This window comes from Prionailurus bengalensis, chromosome A1 (assembly GCF_016509475.1).
Source record: "Prionailurus bengalensis isolate Pbe53 chromosome A1, Fcat_Pben_1.1_paternal_pri, whole genome shotgun sequence".
In the NCBI taxonomy this organism is placed as follows: Eukaryota; Metazoa; Chordata; class Mammalia; order Carnivora; family Felidae; genus Prionailurus; species Prionailurus bengalensis.
This window is the reverse complement of record NC_057343.1, coordinates 15,377,070-15,401,049: the sequence shown is the minus strand read 5'-3', so window position 1 is coordinate 15,401,049 and position 23,980 is coordinate 15,377,070.

Here is a 23,980-nt window from a genome sequence, read left to right as displayed (position 1 = left end):
TGGGATATTATTTTCAACTATTTCAAAATAGCCAAAGATTTAAAAAACAGTTAGTGGTTGTAAGAAATGAGGACTTTCTTAATCTCATTGTGAAAGTATAAATCTGTACTACTTTCTCAAGGGCAATTTAGCAGTACAGCAAAGGCTCTCTCAACTGACCACCATTTAGCCAGCTTGCCAGGTTAGCCAAGTCTCTTTCTTCTGTAAAACTTACTGACTGATGCCTGCTTCCTGCAGAGCACCTAGGAGGCTTGTACATTCTCACTTCCACTTGTTGAATTCTATGCTCAACATAAGTCAGTTATGTTTCCTCCAAAATCTACTCATAGTGATGTTACTGGTCATGTTATTCATGATTTAAATAAATAATATATAAGCCTGTATTTAATATGAGAGTGAATAAAAAGCTTTTTTTCTTTTCTTTTTTTTAATGTTTATTTATTTTTTAGAGAGACAGAGACAGAGCGTGAGTGAGGGAGGGCTGACAGAGGGAGACACAGAATCTGAAGCAGGCTCCAGGCTCTGAGTTGTCAGCACAGAGCCTGACATTGGGTTCAAACTCGCAGACTGCAAGATCATGACCTAAGCTGAAGTTGGACGCTTAACCAACTGAGCCACCCAGGTACCCCAAAAGCTTTTTTTCCTATGAAAACTAAACTAAATGCTAAGACTAAATAAAAGTTGTTCACTAAAAAAGCATTCTTAATAATATCCCTTATAATATATATTATATGTTAATATTTCATATATGTACCACAATTTGTTTTCCATTCACCTGTTGATATATATTAGGTACAGTGTATACGACTGGGTCCCCTCCAGTTTCTGGCTATTACAAGTAAAGCTGCTCTAAACATTTATATACAAGTCTTTGTGTGGACATATGCTTATTTTTTCTTCATTCTCAGCCTAGCTGAGAAAGTAGGGCATATACAGGGGATATTGATAGCATCATCGAATGATATATTAAGCTTTGTCGTACATTAATTTTCAGGGCCCATAATTTTGGCTTTAATGCCACCTTATGGTATGAATAAAGACGTTTCTATCTCCATTCTGCCTTCTTTTAGCACTTTGTCTTTTGGTGTGACCTGGTATAACCCCAACTATAACCTATAACCTGTTGTTTCCCCAACTTTCTTGACTCCTTTACATTTTAATATACTGATAAAATACCACCTGGAAGTCAGTGTACTTTTGCCTCAGGGTAGCATCAGAAAATGTATCATAGGCATCTGTCAGTGTTATGGGTGATTGCTAAATGCTACCTGTGCATGGGCCAAGCTTCAGATTTTCCTGTTTCAGGTGGTTGCACCTGCATCTTCATCATGTAGCATCTCCTAAAGACAACCAATTATGTAACATTAAAATAGCTATAGCACTGGGGCAGCTGGGTAGCTCAGTTGGTTGAGTGTCTGACTTTGGCTCAGGTCATGATCTCATGGTTCATGGGTTTGAGCCCCATGTAGGGCTTTGCACTGACAAAGCCTACTTGGGATTCTCTCTCTCCTCTCTCTCTGCCCCTCCCTTGCTCACACTCGCTCTCAAAAATAAATAAATATTTTAAAGATTTAAAATAACTGGGGCACCTGGGTTGTTCAGTCTGTTAAGTGTTGGACTTCAGCTCAGGTCATGATCTCATGGCTGTGAGTATGAGCCCCACGTCAGGCTCTGCTGACAGCTCAGAGCCTGGAGCCTGCTTCGGATTCTGTGGATTCCTCTCTCTCTGCCCCTCCCCCGCTCATGCTGTGTCTCTCAGAAATAAATAAAAATAAACGTAAATAGTATTAAAAAATGAAAATAACTATAGCACTATATTTAGCATTTTGCTTACACTTAGTACATTTTAGAAGAAAAAATATCTCTAGCATAGATTTTTGCTTTCCAATGTAATCACCCATTAGAATCTTATGATGAAGAACAGCAAACCCAGCCTAAAAGAAATGCTAAAGGAATTCTTCAGGCTGAAGGGAAATGGTACCAGAAGTAAATCTGGATCTTTAGAAATGAAGAACATCAGAAATTGCAAATATAATAAATATTTATAATATTTAATATGAGTAAATATAAGTAACTTTTTTTCTTGAATTCTCTAAAAATACATATGACTGTTTAAAACAAAAATTATAACATTGTCTTATGAAGTTTTTAGTGTTTGTAGATATGATGCATATGACAATAGACTCATAAAAGACATCTGAGGCTGGGGAGGTTAAAGGGCCCTATGTAGTTGCAGGATTTCTACATATTACAGGAACTGGAACCATGTTCTTAGTAGACTATGAAAGGTTTGGCATGTGTATTATAATCCCTAGACAAACACTAAAAGAAACAATAATAGAAGAGTCAAAGAAGTATAAAGATCTGATAGGTAAGGTATAATATCGTCTTAGTTCAGGTCACAAACAAACATAACATAGACTGGGTGGGTTAAGCAGGAAACATTTATTTATTATAGCTCTGGAGACTGGGAAGTCCAAGATCAATTTTGCCGGCAAATTTGGTGTCTTGTGAGAGCACTTTTCCTCGTTTATAAGCAGCTGTCTCAGCCAAGAGAGATCATCTCTCTAGTGCCTCTTATAAGGGCACTTATCCCATCATAAAGACTCCACTCTCATGACCTAATTGCCCCCAAAGGTCTTATCTCCAAATATTATCGTCACAGGGGGATCAAGGCTTCAACTTATGAATTTTGGAAGAACACATTTAGTTCATTGCAGGAATATTTTAAAATATTCAAATAATCTAAAAGAAAAGGAAGGAAAACAGAAGGGACAAACAAAAAAAACAAATAATAAAGTGGTAGACCTAAATCCAAGCCATATCAATAATTACATTAAGTGTTAGTGATATAAAACACTATAATTAAAAGACAGAGACTGTCAGCATGGACAGAAGCAAGACTATGATACATGCCGCTCATAAAAGAAGTACTTTAAATAGAAAGACACAGCTAGGTTCAAAATAATTGGATGGAAAAATACATACTATGCACAAAGTAAGCATAAGAAAGCTGGAGTAGCTATATTCATATCAGATAAAATAAACTTCCAGACAAAGAATATCAGCAGAGATGAAGAGGGATATTTCATTATGAGAAAAGGGATAGATCATTAGTAGACATTATAATGTGCCTGGGCCTATTAACATAGCTTCACAATACTTAAAGCAAAAATAGACAGAATAAAGGGAAAAAGAGATGATTCCACATAGTATTATATTCAAGACTTCTTTCTTATCAATTAATACAACATCTGGACTTTAAGAAGATTCAGTAGACATAGAAGATTTTAACACTATCAATTCCCATAATCTAATTGAGATTTACAGAACATCATTTATAGACCTTCAAAATACACTTCTTTTCAAAGTACATTCATCATACCGACTATACGTTGTGGCATTAAACAAATTTCAATAAGTTAAAAAAATTTTTAATCCTATAAAGTAGATTGTCTGAAACAAATCAATAAATCAGAAATAAGTCAGCAAGAATAATCTTATTTCAGAGGAAATTATAAATATTTGGGAATTAAAAAGAACCTTTCTGGGGCGCCTGGGTGGCGCAGTCGGTTAAGCGTCCGACTTCAGCCAGGTCACGATCTCGCGGTCCGTGAGTTCGAGCCCCGCGTCGGGCTCTGGGCTGATGGCTCAGAGCCTGGAGCCTGTTTCCGATTCTGTGTCTCCCTCTCTCTCTGCCCCTCCCCCGTTCATGTTCTGTCTCTCTCTGTCCCAAAAATAAAAACGTTGAAAAAAAAATTTTTTTTAAAGAACCTTTCTAAATTATTCGTGGATCAAAGAAGAAATATAAGAGAAATTAGAAAACATTTTGCATTGAAAGATAATGATAATGTAACCTATCAAAATATGTAGAATGCAGCTGAAGAAATGAGTTAAAGGGAAAATAGTTTTAAGTGCCTATATTTAAAAAAAGATGGGGTGCCTGGGTGGCTTAGTCAGTTAAGCATCCAACTCTTGGTTTCAGCTTAGGTCATGATCTCATGGTTTCGTGAGTTTGAGCCCCACATCAGGCTCTGAGATGACAGTGCAGAGCCTGCTTGAGAGTCTTTCTCTCCTTCTCTCTCTGTCCCTCCCCCACTTATGCTGTTTCTGTCTCTCTCAAAATAAATAAAAACTTAAAAAAAAGAAAAATATAAAATAAGTCATCTAAGGTTGCCAACACCTTAAGAAGTTAGAGAAGAAAAAATTAAACCAAAAGTAAACCAAACAGAGGAAATAATAAAGATAGGGACAAAACTTAAAAATAAGTAGAAATAAGCAAAAGAGAAAATTAACAAAGTCAAATTATAGTTTATTGAAAAGATTAATTTCAACAAATGCTTAGCTGAACCAATAAAGAGAAAGAACACTAATCATCAATACTAGAAATGAAAGATAGGTTATTACTTCAGAGTCTGCAGACTTTAAAAAGATAATAAATGAAAGGCCTCACACCATTTTTAGAATCTCACTTTATCTCTGGGAACTCATAAATAGACATAAATCAGTAATAATCAGTAAAACAAATAAGAATTACTCTGTAGATCCTTTGTTGAGTCATAGATTTTTATTCTTCTCTGTGCTTAAAATTTAAACCATGAAACTCAATTATAAATGTATTTAAACCAAAATATCTAAATTTTAAGGATGAGATTTTTAAAAAAATTTTTTATGTAAGCAAGTCATGAGGCAAGAAAATTAAGAATTTTCAACCTATTTTTTATTAAGATCAGAGCTACCTTATGCACTATCATCCACTGTAAAGTTCAGAAAAAGTTCACAGGAGAATTGTGGTATGTGTGTACACTAAACACATTCTGTAGCAAAACTTTTATTGCAGGAAGGAGTTGTGATGTTCTAAGCAAAACTTCCCTGAGTACATATATATGAAGTTTTAGAGTAAGGAGAAAATATTCTTGACAAAAACCAATCAAGTAACTATAGATCTATATCCAGTTATTAGCAAGTGAAGAATACTTTCAAAGTACTAGAATTACATCCATTGCTTTAATTACTTTGACAGTATGCCATAAAGAAGGCTATTTGAAAATATTCATGAAAAAAACCTATATTTAATAGTGTCCAGTATGGGAAAAAAAGAAATTACTATTCTTATTCTTATCCTATTTCATATCATATGGTCTTATTCTTATGATATTTCAAAATTACAAAGAAGAAAAATACAATGGTGATTCTTCAGGTCTTTCTTTTTGTTTGTTTTTACTTTTGCTTTGTTGGAGCTTTGTTCTTATTCGAAAGTGGCTTCTTTTTATCATTGTAAACAGGAACAATTTGGTACATATAATACTCTTAATGGAAAGATTTGGTAAGTGGATTTGGACATCAATTAATACAGCTGAGTGAGCCACTACAAAATCATCCATCTTTTGCTCTGAAAGAACAGAAATTTTAATGAAATATATATTTTTATTCTTTAATTATTATTATTATTTTTAATGTTTATTTATTTTTGAGAGAGAGAGAGACAGAGTGCAGGCAGGGGAGGGGCAGAGAGAGACAGAGACACAGAATCTAAAGCAGGCTCCAGGCTCTGAGATGTCAGAACAGAGCCCGATTGGGGGCTTGAACCCATGAACCGCAAGATCATGGCCTGAGCCAAAGTCAGATGCCCAACTGACTTAGCCACCTAGGTGCCCCTGAAATATATTTTTTAAATATTAAAATATACCTAATACTTTATTAATTAATGTACAAATTAAATGTGAAATATGTTAAATATATTTAAATATTTCTGTTTACAAGGATAATAGAAGAATTTCCATGTCCCAGGAACACAAAAGAGGGCATAGTGGGGATTAGAAATGGGACTCACAGAAAAGAGTACATAGATGCAGAAAATGGATTTGAATGTTACCAGGTTCACACAGAAATTGTTAATGGCCATAACCCTTTTATGGCCAAAGACCAGAATGAAGGTGGGTGCCAGATAACTCTACTAACAGTGAAATGACCTGAAGTAATTTTATTTGGAACTCCAGGACATGACAACAATATGCCACTTTCCTGTGACCTTGAAAGAAAAGAGAAGCAATCATGAGAACACCTTAGTCAAGATGGTATGTGGACATGACATCCAAAATAGTTTTCCTCATGGAGATAAAGCCTACAAGCCTCCAGCTAAAGATTAGTTTGTGTCCATTGAACCTGGAGGGCCTTCCCGAGGCAACTGAAAAACAGAAAAACAAAAACACATGAAATGAGGAGTTTGCATGAGAAGGAAAGCTCCTCTGTAAAAGATCTCGACAAAAGTGATAAATGCATGAAGAAATGCATCATTAAGAGAGGTAGTCAACTGATGTAACAAATGGGAGAATTAATTCCCATGGAGACAGAAATAATGAAGTTCAAAAAAGATTATAAAATGTGCGTGCTGAAACTGCACCTAAAGATATTTTAAAAAGCTGGTAGCATCCTTCCAATGAAAAACAAAGGCTATGCAGCACAAACATGCAGATATAAACAAAAACCACCATTGGAAATCTTGAAAATTTCAATAAAATTTTTAAAAAGGGAATATACATGATGAGGAGTGGATTTAATACAGTTGAGAAAAATCTACCTAACAGGACAAAACCAAAGAGCACAATACAGAGAAGTTAAGTGATAGAAAATATGGAAGATAAAATAAGACAGATGGTAGATAGATCAAAAGTTCTAGTATAATTAGTAGGAAACCTAGAAATAGGTAAAAATGAATATGGCAGAAAGGAAGCACTTGAAGGGATAAAGGCTGAAAAATATCCATAATTGAAAAAAATGATCTAAGTTGTTAGATTGTAACAATTCACTGACCAGAGGAAATAAGTAAAAAGCAAAGAGAACTCATGGTCACTATGAAAGTGAAGGTAAAAATGATAAAATGAGTCTAAACATTTCAGTAACCAAAACTAATACAAATGAATTAAGCTCACTTATTAAAATTAAAAGACTCTCAAATTGATGAAAGAACAAAATCAGTTTTATGAAACACAATGGCACCAAAGAACGGGTTGAAAATAAAAATATGATAAAGATAATAGCAGGGAAATACTAACCCAAGAAAACTGGTGTAGAAAAATTAATACTTGTCCAAGTAGAACTTCCAGCAAATTGCATTAATATGGACAAAGGAAGACATTTCATGTTAATAAAAAGACTAATCCATCAAGAAACCATTCTAATCCTTAATAACTGAGCCACAAAATATGTGAAGGAAACACTGAGAAAATCACAAAGAGAAATGAATAAATCAATGATAATTGTAGAATATTTTAACACACCTTTCTTGGAACATAAAAGGCTAAGCAAAAAACATATATATATATATATATATATGGTAAGAATATATTAGATTTGAATGGTACTATAAACAGTCTTGATGTAATAGATACATAGAACTCTGCCCAAGAAATAGAGACATACATTCTTCTCAAGGACACCTGAAACAGTTATAAAAATTGTTTATAGCTGTGTCCCAGAGGATGATTCAACAAACTGCAAACATTTGATATCATTCAGACCACATTCCCTGATAAACAGTACAATAAAATTAGATACCAACTTTAAAGAGAATGTTCAGAATTCCAGTAATCAATTCATGGACTAAATATAAATATTTAGAGGTGAACAACAAAAATGCATATTAATGGTTCATGGAACGCAGATAAAGCAGTATTTAAATGAAACTTTTCATATGTACATGTATTAATTTTAAAAAGAGAAAGCTTGAAAAATAATCTGTGTTCAACTCAAGGAATTAGAGGAAATTAAGAATTAAGAATTAAACCTAAATAAATTAAAATAATTAGAAAACTAAAAGCAAAAAAAATGCATTTAATTTTTAAAAAATAAGCAAATTAGGTACAACGTAATAAAAGCCAGTTCTTTAAAAAGACATATAGGATAGACTTTTGTTAGGGCACCTGGGTTGCTCAGTCGGTTAAGCCTCTGACTCTTGATACCAGCTCAGTTCATGCTCTCACGGTTTGTGATCAGACCCTGTGCCTGTGTGGATAGCTCAGAACTTGCTTGGGATTCTCTCTCCCTGTTTCTCCACTCTTTGCCCACTTGTGCTTGCGTGCATTCTCTCTCAAAACAAATGAATATTAAAAAAAAAAAAAATAGACTCTTGTCAAGTCTGATGAACAAAAGTAGAGAAAAGTTGGGCGCCTGGATGGCTCAGTCGGTTAAGTGTCCAACTTTGGCTCAGGTTATGATCTCACCGCTCATGAGTTCAGGCTCCGCTTGGGGTTCTGGAGCAGCTTGGAGCCTGGAGCCTGCTTCAGATTCTGTCTCCCTTTCCCTCTGCCCTCTGCCGCTTGAGTGCTCTCTCACTCTCTCTCAAATATAAATAAACATTAAACAAATTTAAAAAGGGGACGCCTGGGTGGCTCTGTTGGTTAAGCGTCCAACTTTGGCTCAGGTCATGATCTCACAGTTCGTGGGTTCCAGCCCTTTGTTGGGCTCTGTGCTGACAGCTCAGAGCCTGGAGCCTGCTTCGGATTCTGTGTCTGCCTCTCTCTCTGCCCCTCCCCTGCTCATGCTCTGTCTCTCTCTCTCTCTCTCTTTCTCTCTCTCTCTCAAAAAAAAAATAAATAAACATTAAAAAATTTTTAATTAAAAAAATTAGAAAAGTAGAGAAAAGTTAAACAATTTAGAACAATAAAGTAACAGAACTACAGATAGAGTTGATTTAAATTTGTGACTATTATAAACAAATTAATGTCAATGATTTTGTAAACTTTAATAAAATGTAAAACATTTAGAAAAATATGAATTATTAAAAATTCATTCAGTAAATAGAAAACCATTAAATAAATTAAAACCTTTGATTATTAAAATCTCCTTAATAAAATTACACTATCAGATGATTTTATGGGTGAATTTTATTAAGTCTGCAATGATTATTTCTTTTTTATAAAACTCTTCCAGAAAATAAAGAATAAAGTAAGAAAGCTCTCCACCTCTGAACCAGTTATCAAAACTAACAAGATAGTTTAGAAGGTTGCTGGCTATAAGATCAATTAAAAAAATAAAAAAGGTCAGTAGCTCTCCTAGTAAACAATTAGAATGCATAATAAGAAAAACCCTATTCCCAACAGCAGGGAAAAAAAGAAAAGTAACACAAAAGAGTCTACCTGAAGTAGTATAAGAGAACTATGGAATTTTGTTTGTTTGTTTTAAGAGACAGAGAGAGAGACAGCATGAGTGTGGGAGGGGCAGAAGAGAGAGGGGGACAAAGGATCTGAAGCCAGCTCTGAGCTGACAGCCCTGATATGAGGCAAAAACTGCAAGATCATGACCAGAGTCAAAGTTGGGCGCTTAACCTACCGAGCCACCCAGGGGCCCCCTTTCTGGGATATTTTTAAAGTGTTAGATTGAACTGTATGAAATTCCCTTTTTGTAGGTCAAAAATTGTCAAGTACGGCTACTTCGTATGGTTTAGCTTAATATTGATGAAAATAAGGAAACCTAAATAAATGAGGGGGGCAGGTATTCTCTATAGATACAAAAACTTGATTATCATAAAGATACCAGTTTTCCACAAATTGATTTACTATTTCAAATCACCCTCACTCCAGAAAATCATATGGCACTTTTTTGATATCTGATTTTAAAATCCATGTGGAATAGTAAATATCTAAGAATAACCAAGAGAAATTGAGAAAAAGAATAAGCAGGGAGGAGGGTTTTGCTCTGCCAGAGATCACACTCATTGTATAACTATAGTAAATTAAACAGTGTGATAGTGATATAGAAACAAACAGATCAAAATCAGAGCTCAGAAAGGTCAGAAACAGAGCCAATCATATATGAAAAATTTTAATATAACACAGGTAGCATTAAAAATCAGTGAAAGAAAGGGGAATCATTCTACTGATGGTATTGGGACAACTAGATTCTCATATGGAAAAAAAAAGTTTAAATGCTCACACCATATTTAAAAAGTAATTCCAGAGGATTAGAAAATCTACCTGTAAAAATATTTTAACTATTAAAAGAAAACAAACAAAAATCTTTATAAGCCTGAGATAGGTAATATTTCTTTAAAAATACATAAACTCATAAAATAAAATATTAAAACCTTTTTCTATACCAAAATTACAAAGGTCTATATGGGAGATCATTAAAAAATTAATAAACAATAAGACAACAGAATGACGGCACATGTTTACCTCCTCTACCTTTCTAAATATCACTAAATAACACTTAAAGGATAAAAATAATAAACAATTAAAAAAAGGGGGGGGCACCTTGGTGGCTCACTTGGTTAAGCATCCTACCCTTGATTTCAGCTCAGTCATGATCTCATGGTTTGTGAGTTCAAGCCCCACATCAAGCTGTGAGCTGACAGTGTGGAGCCTACTTGGGACCCTCTGTCTCCCTCTTTCTCTGCCCCTCCCTTGCTCATGTGCATGCTGTCTCTCTCTCAAAAATAAATAAATAAACATTTAAGGATAAAAATGTAGAAACCTCACAAGGACAAGGAAATAAGGAGAGAAGGATACAGCAACAATATTTTGGTACCACAGAAAGGCTTGGGAATTAATTGGTATGGCGAGTTACTGAAAGAAGAGGGAAACTTGGGGGCCCAAAAGGTAAGAGTGGTTGAAAGTCTAAGTGAGCTCATATATCTTCATAATCCATTCCATATTAGTAACTGGAAGAAGGCTCTTTCCTCACCCTGGAGGAAGGCTAGAGGTTTGACACTCTGGAGAAGGTAAACGAGAAGAATGCTGGACTAGGGGGCCACAAAGCCTAGTTGAAGGAAAAGGTACAACACTGGAAATGGGAAGAAGTGAAATTCACATTCTGAAATAAGAGTGGCCCCTTCTCTCCCTAGCTTGCAGCAGCCAGGTTTACATCTTCAAAGCAGAAATTGGAAGATTGTTCCCTAGGGGTTCTGACTTGCTGAAAGAAAAGATACTGACACTGGTGTGTCCCAGAGTAAAACAGTCTGGTCAAATCATCTGCAGACTCACTGATTTATTCAAAGGCTCCAATCAGCTTTTGACTGCACCACTCTTCAGTATGATGATAGAGCCACTGACCACCAGCAGAGGAAAGTTTCCAACACGAAAAGCAGAAATTCTTCCCTCCCCTCCCCCAAGTAATAACTAACAAAAACTAGAAAAGGAAATTAGAAACAATAGAGGCATTGGAGATTGGAGAAGATTGGAGAAGAAATGTTAACGCACACACACACACACACAAACTAGATAAAATATTGCAATCATGAAGCAGAGTGAAAATTCCGTTAAAAACAATACTGGAAGACCAAAAAAGAACACTTGGAAATTAAAAATATAACACAAATGAAAAGTCAAATACAAGGTTTGAAAAATAAGAGAAGAGAATCTCTAAGAAAGTAGAAAATACATAAAAAAGATGAAAAATATAGAAAATTAGAGGCCAATCTGGAAGGTCCAACATCTGAATAATAGTACCAGAACTAGAAGGAAAGAAAATGAAAGAAAAAGAAATTACTTATTATAATTAAAGAGCATTCTCCAGAACAAGAAGACACATGTCCCCAGACTGACAGAGCCCATCTAGTGCCCAGCATAATGGCAGAATAAAGACCCACACCAACACATAGCATTATAAAATTTTAGAACCGGGCTCAAGGAGAAATTATAAGGCTTCTAAAGAGGGAAAAAAGTGATTAAAAAACTACCCCCCAAAAAGGTCATATGCAAAGGAAAATAGCAACACTGGAAGCTTAAAAAATAAGCAATTTTTTTAAAATTTTTTTTAACGTTTTATTTATTTTTGAGACAGAGAGAGACAGAGCATGAACGGGGGAGGGTCAGAGAGAGAGGGAGACACAGAATCTGAAACAGGCTCCAGGCTCTGAGCGGTCAGCACAGAGCCCGACGCGGGGCTCGAACTCACGGAGTGTGAGATCGTGACCTGAGCCGAAGTCGGCCGCTTAACCGACTGAGCCACCCAGGCGCCCCAAAAAATAAGCAATTTTTAAAACATTCTGATGAACATACTTTCTTAACTAAAATCTGTGCTAGGTCAAGTATTCAAACTAAGTGAGGTCAGAATGGAGGTATATTCAAACATGAAAGATCACAAACATTTTACCTCCCTACAAATGCAGTTGGGGACTGTTCTCTATGAAAGTGGAAACATAAAACAAGAATATGTAATCTTTGTAGCCTATGAAATGAGAAATCCAAGACAGAAGAGAGATGAAAGGAGATCTTGGGGTGAAAATACACAGCAGATTTCAGAGAAATACAGCCAGAACAAAAAGACCAGAACAAGAGGAATATCTCCCAGGAGAAGAAACTTATTAGATATCTGGTGCTGGAATGCTTTGAGGGGAGATTCTCACTTCTGGCAGAAAAAAAAAAAATGGGAATGGATAGTTAAGCACAAATTTGGGGAGTTACTGGTGTGTCAATGGTAATGATGCCAGGAAATTGTGCAGGGTCACTTAGGGATTAAGTATTGAGAAAGAAGAGAAGAAAATGAGCCCTGTGAGTTCCATTGTTTACAGATTGGGGAAACACAGAATGTGAGGCCAGTAAAACAAGAAGAGAGTTAAGAATGGGTGGAGTTTTGAAAGCCAAGTGAAGAAGATATTTAGAAAGCAAAAACTAACTCTGTAAAATTACTCAGTTCGATTAAGTAAAATAAGAACTGATAATTGGTGGCTAGATCTGGCAACAGGGAGCTGCCACTGAGAAGAGCTGTTTTGGTGGAGGGGTGACTAGGGAAATCTATAGTGAGCACGAGAGAAAGAAGAGGAATTGGAGACACGTGTTTATATAGCTTGAGGAGCAGTGTATGAGAACAGAGGGACTTGATGGGAGCTGGAGGAGGGATGTAGGTTAGAGGAGGCTTGTTTTGAGATAGAAGTGTTTAAGCACATTTGTATGCCATTAGAAATGAACGATTTAATGGAGAGGGAAAAATCTGATGACATTGAAGACAAAGGAATAATTGGTGGAGTGATACTCTTTTTTAAAAAATTTTTAAGTGTTTATTCTTGAGAGAGAGAGAGCAGGGGAAGGGAAGAAAGTGAAGGAGACATAGACTCTGAAGCAGGCTCCAGGCTCCAAGCTGTCAACACAGAGGCTGATGCAGGGCTCGAACTCACAAACTGTGAGATCATAACCGGAGCCAAAGTTGGCTGCTTAACCAATTGAGCCACCCAGGTGCCCCATGGTGGAGTGATATGCTTGATGAAGCAAGAATGGTGGATCCAGTGCTCAGGGTGTGGATTGACCCTAGGTTGGAGCACAATAATCTAGCCATAGTAACAGAAAGAAAACCCTAGTGTGTGGGTTTGTAAAATTTAGGGACATGTTTATGTATACAAAATGATTAAACACTGACACAAATAAATTCACCAAAGTCATGATAATGAGAGTTTGAAGCAAGGATGGGACTGGGGTAAGAGTAGGTAGGGTCAGAGGGATTGCAACTTTTTCTGCAATGTTTTATTTTATTTTTAAAAGATAAAGCAAATGTTGGATTTTTAAATTTTTTTTTCTGGGGGTGCCTGGGTGGCTCAGTCAGTTAAGTGTCCAGCTCCTGATTTTGGTGTGGGTCATGATCTTGCAGTTCATGGGTTTGAGCCCCACATTGGGCTCTGTGCTGGCAGTGCAGAGCCTGCTTGGGATTCCCTCTCTCTCCCTCTCTCTCTGCCCCTCCCCTACTTATGCGCTCACTTGCTCTTGCTCTCGCTCTCTCTCAAAATAAATAAATAAACTTAAAAAAATTTTTTCTAGTTCTATTTATTACCAATGTTTCAGATGGCATATCAAACACTTATATTAGCTTTTCTTCTTAAAGACCAGTAATTTCAAGTCTCAAAATTTTGTGCTACAAATATTTTTGGATAATTTATTAATATCCAGGTATCGTATCCACCCTGTACCTAAGCTGCTTATGGATCTTTAAGCTGTTTTAGGATGCAAAGAGAACCAGATATTTTAAGAGAAGCAGAAGCAAATTGTATTTCAGTGCAGATGGAAGGAAGGGCCCACAATCAAGAACAAACATAATTTTGGCATCAGCCTTAAAACTAATGTCAGGAGAGCTAACATAACCTTAGTTCCCAATGGATACTGATGGTAACAACAAAGCATTTTTTTAAAATTTTGTCAAAGATAAGAGAACAAGGAAATGGATCTATCACCTTGGAGAGAATGTTGGTGCCAACTGTTTATTTATAAACTTATACCTCACATTCTTCCATAAAGGTTCTGAGGTTATTTACAAAGACACTTAGAGTACAGCAAGATCTTTTAAGAAGTGAGAAAATAAAGGGAAATAAGGATAAGGAAATAAGTTGAAGGCAGGTATACAGAAAGTACCAAAATACATATGCTATAATCCTATTCACTTTGCTAAAAATGGGTCTCAAGTTAGTTTCTAAGTGACAAGTATAATTCCTTACTCAGTTTTCCAAATCCAGGAAATAAAGACAAACCCTTTGCTTGGAAGTGCAGCTATCCCTGTCCCGAGGCTGGAGAGAAATCTGTGTTGTGCATTTTCAAAAAGACAGCATTTTGGGCTTTCAATTCAATGCAGGGTTGAAATGGCACCCCAGATTTTTCCTTCCCCAATATCTAACAAAATATAGCAAAATATAGTAAAAACTATCAACACTAAAATTCCCCAACAGCATCCTAACAAGGAGTGGGGAAACTTAATGAAATAAGCTTTAAAACCTGGAAGCTAAGGAAAGACATAAATTTTGGAGCACAATGTAGAAGGGCAATACAGCTAGGTTCCTAACTTGCCCCCTTTTCCAGATGGCACATTGACATGTTGAGAGAATGCTGAGATTAAACATATATACCCCCAAATCTGGAAAGAAGTTGAATGAGCATATGTATTCTTATATCTTTTTATTTTTTTTGAATGGGGAATAATGGAAATAATAGCTAGAGAAAAACAGATGAAATTATAGAGGGCAGACTCTCTCTAAGGGAAAGAAAGGCACTGTAGCTCCAGAGTGAAAACTTTGAGGATATTCGACTTGGGAATCAGATACATTCTCAGATTAAGTGCAACAAACTCAGGTGTAGAACTTCTAACAGAATATCAAAGAAGAATACAAACCATGGTTTCTCTTCTTCTCACCATTTCCTCAGACTATAGAAAAGTAGTTAGAATATGATTCATTAAACCCTCAACAAGGTTGGAAGTAGATAATATTTCTAGTTGGATTGAATGGGAAAAGAGACAAGAGCAATAGAATGACTAGACAGAATCACTCTAAAATGAGCTGGATGGAAGGGAACAGCAAAGCAAATATGCAAAATGGCAACATCAATGCCTAAATTATATATATATTATATAAAATTATATATTATATTATATATAACAAATTATATATTACAGTATATATAATAAATTATATATTACATTATATATAATAAATATATAAAGATAGCACTAGACCTAGGAAATATGCAAGTTAAGGAACAGGAGGCAATGTAAAATAATTGCTTCATACTATAGAATAACTTAATGAGAACACTAAAAGCTGAAAGACAAGGATATTGAAACAGCTGAATGAGATCAAGAAAAGATTTTAAAACTAAGGAAATAAGAGTATTAAAATGACAAATAAATGAAATTAAAAGACCAAGAGAGAGAATAGACTCCATTGAAATTAAATTCTCTTTTTTTCTTAATATAATTTATTGTCAAGTTGGCTAACATACAGTGTATATATACAGTGTGCTCTTGGTTTTGGGATTAGAGTCCCATGATTCATGGCTTACATATAACACCCAGTACTCATCCCAACGTGTGCCCTCATCAATGCCCATCGCCCATTTTCCCTTTTCCCCCCACCCCCCATCAACCATCAGTTTGTTCTCTGTATTTAAGAGTCTCTTATGGTTTGCCTCCCTCCCTCTCTGTTTGTAACCATTTCTTCTCCTTCCTTTCCCCATGGTCTTCTATTAAGTTTCTCAGGTTCCACATATGAGTGAAAACATATGTCTTTCTCTGACTGACTTATTTCACTTAGCAATACCCTCCAGTTCCATCCGCGTTGCTGCAAATGTCAGGATTTCACATTCTTTCTCATTGCCAAGTAGTATGCCATTGTATATATAAACCATATCTTTATCCATTCATCAGTTGATGTACATTTAGGCTCTTTCCATAGTTTGGCTATTGTTAAAAGTGCTGCTATAAACATTGGGGTACATGTGTCCCTATAAATCAGCACTCCTATATCCTTTGGATAAATTCCTAGTAGTGCTATTGCTGGGAAAATAAATTCTGACAATTAGAGGAGAGGCTTGAGATACACAATAAATTAAGATGAAAAAATACAGAGTAAACCAAGTAAGAAGCTGATAGATATAGTATACAGAGTGTCCTACATAAAAATAAGTGATAACCTTGAAGTAGAAAAGCCAAAAAAAAAGGAACAAAAGATGTATTCAGAGATAAAATACAAGATAATTTTCCCAAATGAAAAATTTATAGATCAGAATATTACTAGATTCTGGAAATTTTGATGCAGTATGTTCCGCAGTGATACACATCATGGGTAAACTAAACTTTAAGAGTAAAGAAAGAATTCTTAATACATCCATTAAGGGGTAGAGAGGGAGAAGGAGGAAAAGGGAGAAAGGAAAGAAGGAAGGAAGGAAGGAAGGAAGGAAGGAAGAAAAGAAAGAAAGAAAGAAAGAAAGAAAGAAAGGGAACAGGAGGGAGGAAAGAAATTACCCTATAGGAGAAATAAGTAAGGCTGGCCTTAGACTTTTCCATAGTGAAAGCAGTGGAACATGTGAAAGCTGGTATGAACAAAGAATATCATACAAAATGAAGATATCATTTAAATATAAAGGAAACATATAGGTCTTCTCAGGAGAGAAGAAGCTCAGAGTTTAGTTTGTCTTGGAAAAACAACTTGACAAGAAATCCAGACAAGAAAAAGACTCTAAATGAAGAACTCAGGAATACAGGGGTAGGAGGAGGGGGCTCATAATGAGCAATGAATTTGTTTAGTTGTTCATGATTACTGATCACTCTGGAACTTATATACTCTGAATAGAATGTAAATATGATAAACCTGAACAATGTTAAGTGAGAACATGCAAACAAAATTTCAGAGAGGGGCAGGGAGATGGAAGTGTAGAGTATTAGAGAAATGGGTGGATTACAAACCATTCAGGCAAAACATTACAAATATTATCTCTCTCAACCAAACTTTTGAAAAGCATTGGGTGGCACCAATGGTGAGAATTTACTCCCTGACAAGTAGCTGGAAATCAAATCCATAAGTATAGATCCATTTGCTTTTGGAGTTAGCAAGGCTAACAGATCCATAAGCTTTTAGAGTTAGAAAGGCTAACAGATCCATAAGCTTTTAAAGTTAGCATGGCTATTGTGAGTTAGTCGATCTCAGAAAGAAGGTTGAACTACTTAGCTCCTGTTTTGTTTTTTTTTTACTTTCATGGTTTTTGGAAAGGAGAGAGGAATTCAAATAGAAAAGTGCAGAAAAACAATCAACAAAGAAACTGTAGCCCACCATAACTGAGGAGCTGTAGAAAGATTGCTTAGAAGCAGCATTCTCATTTCTAGAGCCAGACAAGAATATCCCAGGGCCCAGAAGGAACTACAGGTGTGATCTCAGCCAGATCTAATAGCACATTCATGGAGAATGGGGAAGGGCCAAAACATTGGAGATGGAGAAATGTCATCCTACTTGCAAAAGATGGTTGAAATTAGAATTGGTTGAATTCAGAATAAAGACTAACAAGGTTGAGGTCTGGAAAAATTATTAAAAAGACTGTCAAATGGTGAATGGACCTTTAGGAAAAAGAAAACTCATTTTTAATGATAATTTATGTATTTTTGTAATTAAATCTCCATAATAATTGTGTGATGTATTTGTTGCTCTTACCACAATGCACATGAAGATACTTGGTGCCTAGAAATCAGTCCTTGTTCAAGGTCACACAGCTGGTAGGTGCTGGAACTAGAATTCTAATCCTGAATCAAACTTGCTGCCCATTTTACAAACAATGTGGGGATCACTAAGGGTCAGTGCAGTTTTACTAAGATAAGGTTGGTCAAAATAATTTTACTTTCACTTTTGGTAATATTCTAGGTATAGATATCTAATATATCTGTTGTCGTTAATTGCTCGACCATGTCTCTCAGTATATTCTTGTGTGTGATGTAATGGAAAAACATCAAAGTTTCACAGAATAACTGTTTCTTAAAATTTTTCACCCTAAAAACATTGATAGTAGTGTATAATCTATTAAATGAAAAAATTCCCTAAACTTAGAAATCATTTTTTCCCAGGGAACTTATTTTATGTATTTTTTTATTTTTTTAAGCTTATTTATTTATTTTGAGAAGAGACAAGATAGCACAAGTTTGGGAGGGGCAGAGAGAGAGAGAGAGAAAGAGAGAGAGAGAGAGAGAGAGAGAGAATCCCAAGCAGGCTTCACATTGCCAGCACAGAGCTTGACTCGGGGCTCAAACTCATGAATGACACTGTGAGATTATGACCTAAGCCAAAACCAAGAGTTGGACACTTAACCAACTGAGCCACCCAAAGACCCCTAGATTTTTTTAAAGCATGGTTTCTGGTACATAGTAGGTGCACAGAAATACTTGGTGGATAAGTTCATGAATTTGGATGGACACCTCTAAAGTCAAACTACAGAGCTCTGTACTGTTAGATATTTTTTTTTATCAGTGACTTGCTGAGACATAGAAGACATGCTTATCAAGTTAGAATATGACAGAAAGCTGGAAAAGGGAGTGAATATGATTGATCATAAAATAAAGATTCAAAATAGTCTTGACAGGTTGAAGTGATAGGCAAAATCTAAATGTTATCTTCTGTATTTACCTTTAAAAATTTGACTGCCTAAGTACAAGATGGGGAGATGTGGTTTGGCAGCAGTTTATGTGAAAAAAAATTGCATTAACAGGCAGGTGATGTGTCCAAATTACAGAAAATACAATCCTACCAGGTTTTTCACTGGTCTGGTTAAAGGTGGAATATTGCTTTCAATTTTGGACACCCCAATTTAAGATGGACACTGACAAACTGAAAGTCTCCAGGACAAGAAGGGAAATATTCTTCAAGAGACAATTCAAGGAATCCGGTGTTTGGCTTATGGAAGTTTTAATGGGAGACATATTAGCTGCCTTCAAATATTTGAGAGGCAGTTATGTACAAGAAAGACAAGACTGGGACGCCTGGGTGGCTCAGTCGGTTGAGTGTCCAACTTTGGCTCAGGTCATGATCTCCCTGTTTGTGAGTTCAAGCCCTACATCAGACTTTCTGCTGACAGCTTAGAGCCAGGAGCCTGCTTTGGATTCTATGTCTCCCTCTCTCTCTGCCCCTCCCCAGCTCATGCTCTGTGTCTCTGTCTCTCAAAAATAGATAAACGTTAAAAAATTTTTAATTAAAAAAAGACAAGATTGGCTTGTTGTCCCTTTACCTTCTGAAACACGATGGTTGCTTAAATATAGGGAACAACAAATGGCAGTTTTTGAACACAGAAGTCCGAGAGACCACTTGAGTATTTTCTTTTATAATGGTAAATATCTCCATCTAGGGTTTCTTCCTTTTTGATGTGAATCAATTGAGTTTTTTTCAACATAATAAGTTGCTAATAACTCATTACCAACAATATGCCTTGAAACACTCACCATGTGTGCTGTTTGAGTACTGGCTTCTATTCAGCAGGCATCTTTAAAGATAAATGTCTAACTCAGTGCTTGGTAAACTGGATATAGTACCAATTAGATTGTACATTTCCTGGGAAGAACAAGACAAAAATTCTAATTTATGAGATCTGCCGTTTTTTTTTAGGGACAGATTACCTCTTCCGCAAAAGAACTCTGATAACATGATGAAAAAGTTAAAAGGCTCTTAAAAATGTGTTTCATAACCAGTCAACAACTCTGCTCTGTCCCCTTTCCATTTATCTCTTCCTGAATCATTTCCATCCACCATCTTCCACCTGCAAAATGGATTGGATTGGGGATTCTGCCCTGTTCATGTTTTTGTAGTAAGCATTTTTTGAGCACTTTGTATGTAGCAGACTCTAATTTGCTGGGGCTCTAATTTAAAGTTCCCAGAATAGGGCCTATCAACAATTTTGTGAAATGGCTTCTATCCTCAGAAACATTATATGAAAGTGAAGAAATACGTGTAGATTGCAGTTTGATGAGTTGTTTATAACCTAGCAGCAGCGTGCTGTTGGACTGGATCTAGGCACTGTAATATGGATTGCACTGTGTCTGCATTTCTCTCCGTAGAGAGAAGGCAGGTCCAGAATCAATATTCATGAGCTCTTCCTTTGGTTTTCTTGATCGGCAGAAATCTGTTCTCTTCCAATCTGCATTCCTTCCCCAGGCTCTGTCAGGTTTTAACAAGACTGGAGATTGAATTCCCAAATATCCATGATCTTTTTGTAGGTTAATATTGCTATTCACATCTGTCAGCCTTTGCTTACAAAATGATCTTTCACCTCCCTGGAGAGAAACCAGTTATTTCAGAGCAAGGTGCCTGTCACCTTGAAGAAAATATTTGAAATCTATGAAGGGAAAAAAGGAAAAAAAAAAAAAAAAAGGAAGAGTGTTGCAGGAGCATAAGTGGAACAAGATGGTTTTAATAAGAAAATATTTAACAAATTTTAGTCACTGCAAGGAACTTTTGGAGTCCAAAATTTTGCTTTAGAATCTTTCTACCTAAATTTGACATAAAAGTTTGTTTCATTAAAAAAATAAATTTGTATTGTATATCCTTGTGTACTGTGCACCACTTTAGTAAAAAAAGAGTCTCATATTAAAAAATCAAGGGTGTGACCTTTCCTGCTGTCACTAGTGGTATCTTTACATTTATTTCAGAAGACACCCAAGTATTAGGAAGTCCCAATGAATTTTCTAAATTGGTGTAGAATATACATATGGTGAAGTGCACTAATGATAAATGTATGGTATTTTTAAATATGCATACAGTCCTGTAACCCTACCCAGAGTAAGATACAGGACTTTTCCAGCACCTCAGAGCAAGAGTTGAGACTTTTTCAGTACCTCAGAAGATCTCCTTGTGTCCTTTCCCAAGCTAACCCCCTCCAGAGGTAACCCCTGTTCTGATTTCTATCATTATTAATTAGTTTTTCACTTCTCATCTTTGAGAAGAATTTTAATTTGTCCTGTTCTTGAACTAAATGGAACCATACAGAAATTATAGTTTCAGGTTCTATTATTCAACATATGTCTGTGAGATTCATCCATGTGGCTAACCAGTAGCTCACTTATTTGTATTATTGTATAATATTTCATTGTAAGAATATACCACAACTTATTTTTTCATTCTGTTGATTTACATTTGCATTGTTTCCCATTTGGGGTTATTATGAATAGGGCTACTATGAACATTCTTGTGTCTGTCTTGGGGTGGACGTTAGCATTTATTTCTCTTACACGTGTATCTACCTACTGGTGGAATTGCTGGTTCTTAGGGCAGGCAGTGTTTAGTGTTAGTGGAAATTTCCAAACAGTTTTTCAAAGTGCCATTTTATATTCCCACTAGCAATGTATGAGCATCCCAGGTTTGTCACATTCTAGCCAAAATTTGTCAAAAGCTTAAATTTTGCCCATTTTGGTGGGTATGTAGTGGCATCTCATTGTGGTTTTAATTTGCACTTCCTTGATGAGAAATGATATTCAGCATAATTTCATATGCTTATTGGCCATTTGGATATCTTTTGTTAAGTGCCTGTTCAAGCCATTAGCCAATTTACAAATGACAACTTTATAAAAAATAAATCAACTTTGGGGCGCCTGGGTGGCGCAGTCAGTTAAGCGTCTGACTTCAGCCAGGTCACGATCTCGCGGTCCGTGAGTTCGAGCCCCGCGTCAGGCTCAGGGCTGATGGCTCGGAGCCTGGAGCCTGTTTCCGATTCTGTGTCTCCCTCTCTCTCTGCCCCTCCCCCGTTCATGCTCTGTCTCTCTCTGTCCCAAAAATAAATAAACGTTGAAAAAAAATTTTTTTTTAATAATAAAAAAAAATAAATAAAATAAAATAAATCAACTTTAATGAGATATAATTTACATATAATAAAACTCACTCATTTTGAGTGTACAGTTTTGAGGAGTTTCAACAAATATATGCACTTATGTAACTGCCACCACAACCGAGAGACAGAACATTTCCCTCACCTCAAAAAGTTCCGTCATCTATGTCCACATGCACAGTTGTAGCCAAACACCGATCTGCTTTCTGTCAGAATAGATTACCTTTACTTGCTGTAGAATTTTATATAAATAGAATTATATAGTATGTACTCTCGTGTCTGGCTTCTTTCACTGACCATATTTTTGAAGTGTGTCTATATAGTTAATTCCTTTTTATTGCTGAACAGTAGTCTCTTGTATGGATGTTCCACCATTTTGTTATTAATTTATTTGTCGGTAGACATTCAGGTTATTTCCAATTTTTTTGGCTACTGTAAATAATGACTGAATAGAACTATTATGAACATTTGTGTAGATATGTCTTGGTATACACATATGTTTTTATTTCCCTTGGCTAAATACTTGAGTGGAATTGCTGGAACCATGTCACATGGTAGTGTATATTTAATTTTATAAGAAACTCCAAACTGTTTTCCAAAGTGTTGTAACATTTAACAGTCCAATGGGTGGTATATGAGAGTTCCAGTTACTCCACATCCTTGCCAAAATTTGGTGTAGTCAGTCATTTTAATTGTAGCCATTCTATTGAACAGTGGTAACTAATTGTGATTTAAATTTATTTAGCCCAGGGGCCCCTGGGTGGCTCAGCCGGTTGAGCGTCCAACTTTGGCTAGGGTCACGATCTGGGATCATGATCTCGTGGTTTGTGGGTTTGGGCCCCGTGTTGGGCTCTGTCCTGACAGCTCGGAGCCTGGAGCCTGCTTCACATTCTGTGTCTCCCTCTCTCTCTGTTCCTCGCCCACTCACACTCTCTCTCTCTCAAAAACAAATAAAGATTAAAAAAAATTAAATTTATTTAACCCATCTTAAGTTAGGTCTTTTGCCTTTTTCCTTATAGATTTGTGGTATTATTTTAAAATACATTTTGGATGTGAATCCTCTATTAGACATATTTCTTTAATTTTTTTTTAATGTTTATTTACTTTTGAAGGAGAGAGAGAGTGTGAGTAGGGGAGGGGCATAGAGAGAGAGAGACACACACACACAGAACCCTAAACAGGCTCCAGGCTCTGAGCTGTCGGCACAGAGCCCAACACGGGGCCCGAACCCACAAACCGCAAGATCATGACCTGGGCCAAAGTTGGACGCTCAACCAACTGAGCCACCCAGGCGCCCCTCCTCTATTAGACAGCTTCTTCTTCCAGTTTAAAGCTTGCCCTTTTATTTTCTCAGTGGTGGCTTTTGATGAACAGTAAGTTTTCATTTTGGTGAAGTGCAGTTCATCTATTTTTTTCTTTTGATTTTTGCTTTTTATGTCTTGTTTAAAAAATCTCTGCCTACCTCAGAGTCATTATTGTATTTTCCAATGTTTTCTTCTGCAAGTTTGGTTGTTTTACTTACCACATTTAGGTGTACGGTGCATCTTGAATTCATTTTCATGTATTGTTTGAAGTAAGCATCAGGGTTCACTTTTTCCCAAACAGATATCTAGTATCATTTGTTGAAAGTTCCCACTGGATTAAAAAAAAAAATGTTTCAACATAAATTCTCAATGTGGAATCCATTTTTAGATTATAGCACTTAAGTAAACAGAGCACATTATTAGAAACGTCATGCTCCTCTGTTGAGTAATCATGCTTACAACCTGAAAGCTTAAGTTATCCTCCTCGGATAGATGGGGTGTGAGGGACTTTCCAATTAGTTACTAACAGTCTGACTCAAGGCAAACTAATGGTGACCAGCCCCCACTCTGACTTTCCATTCTGGAGAGAACCAGGCTCCTGGGTTCAGCCTTTCCTTAAACAAATAATCCAGC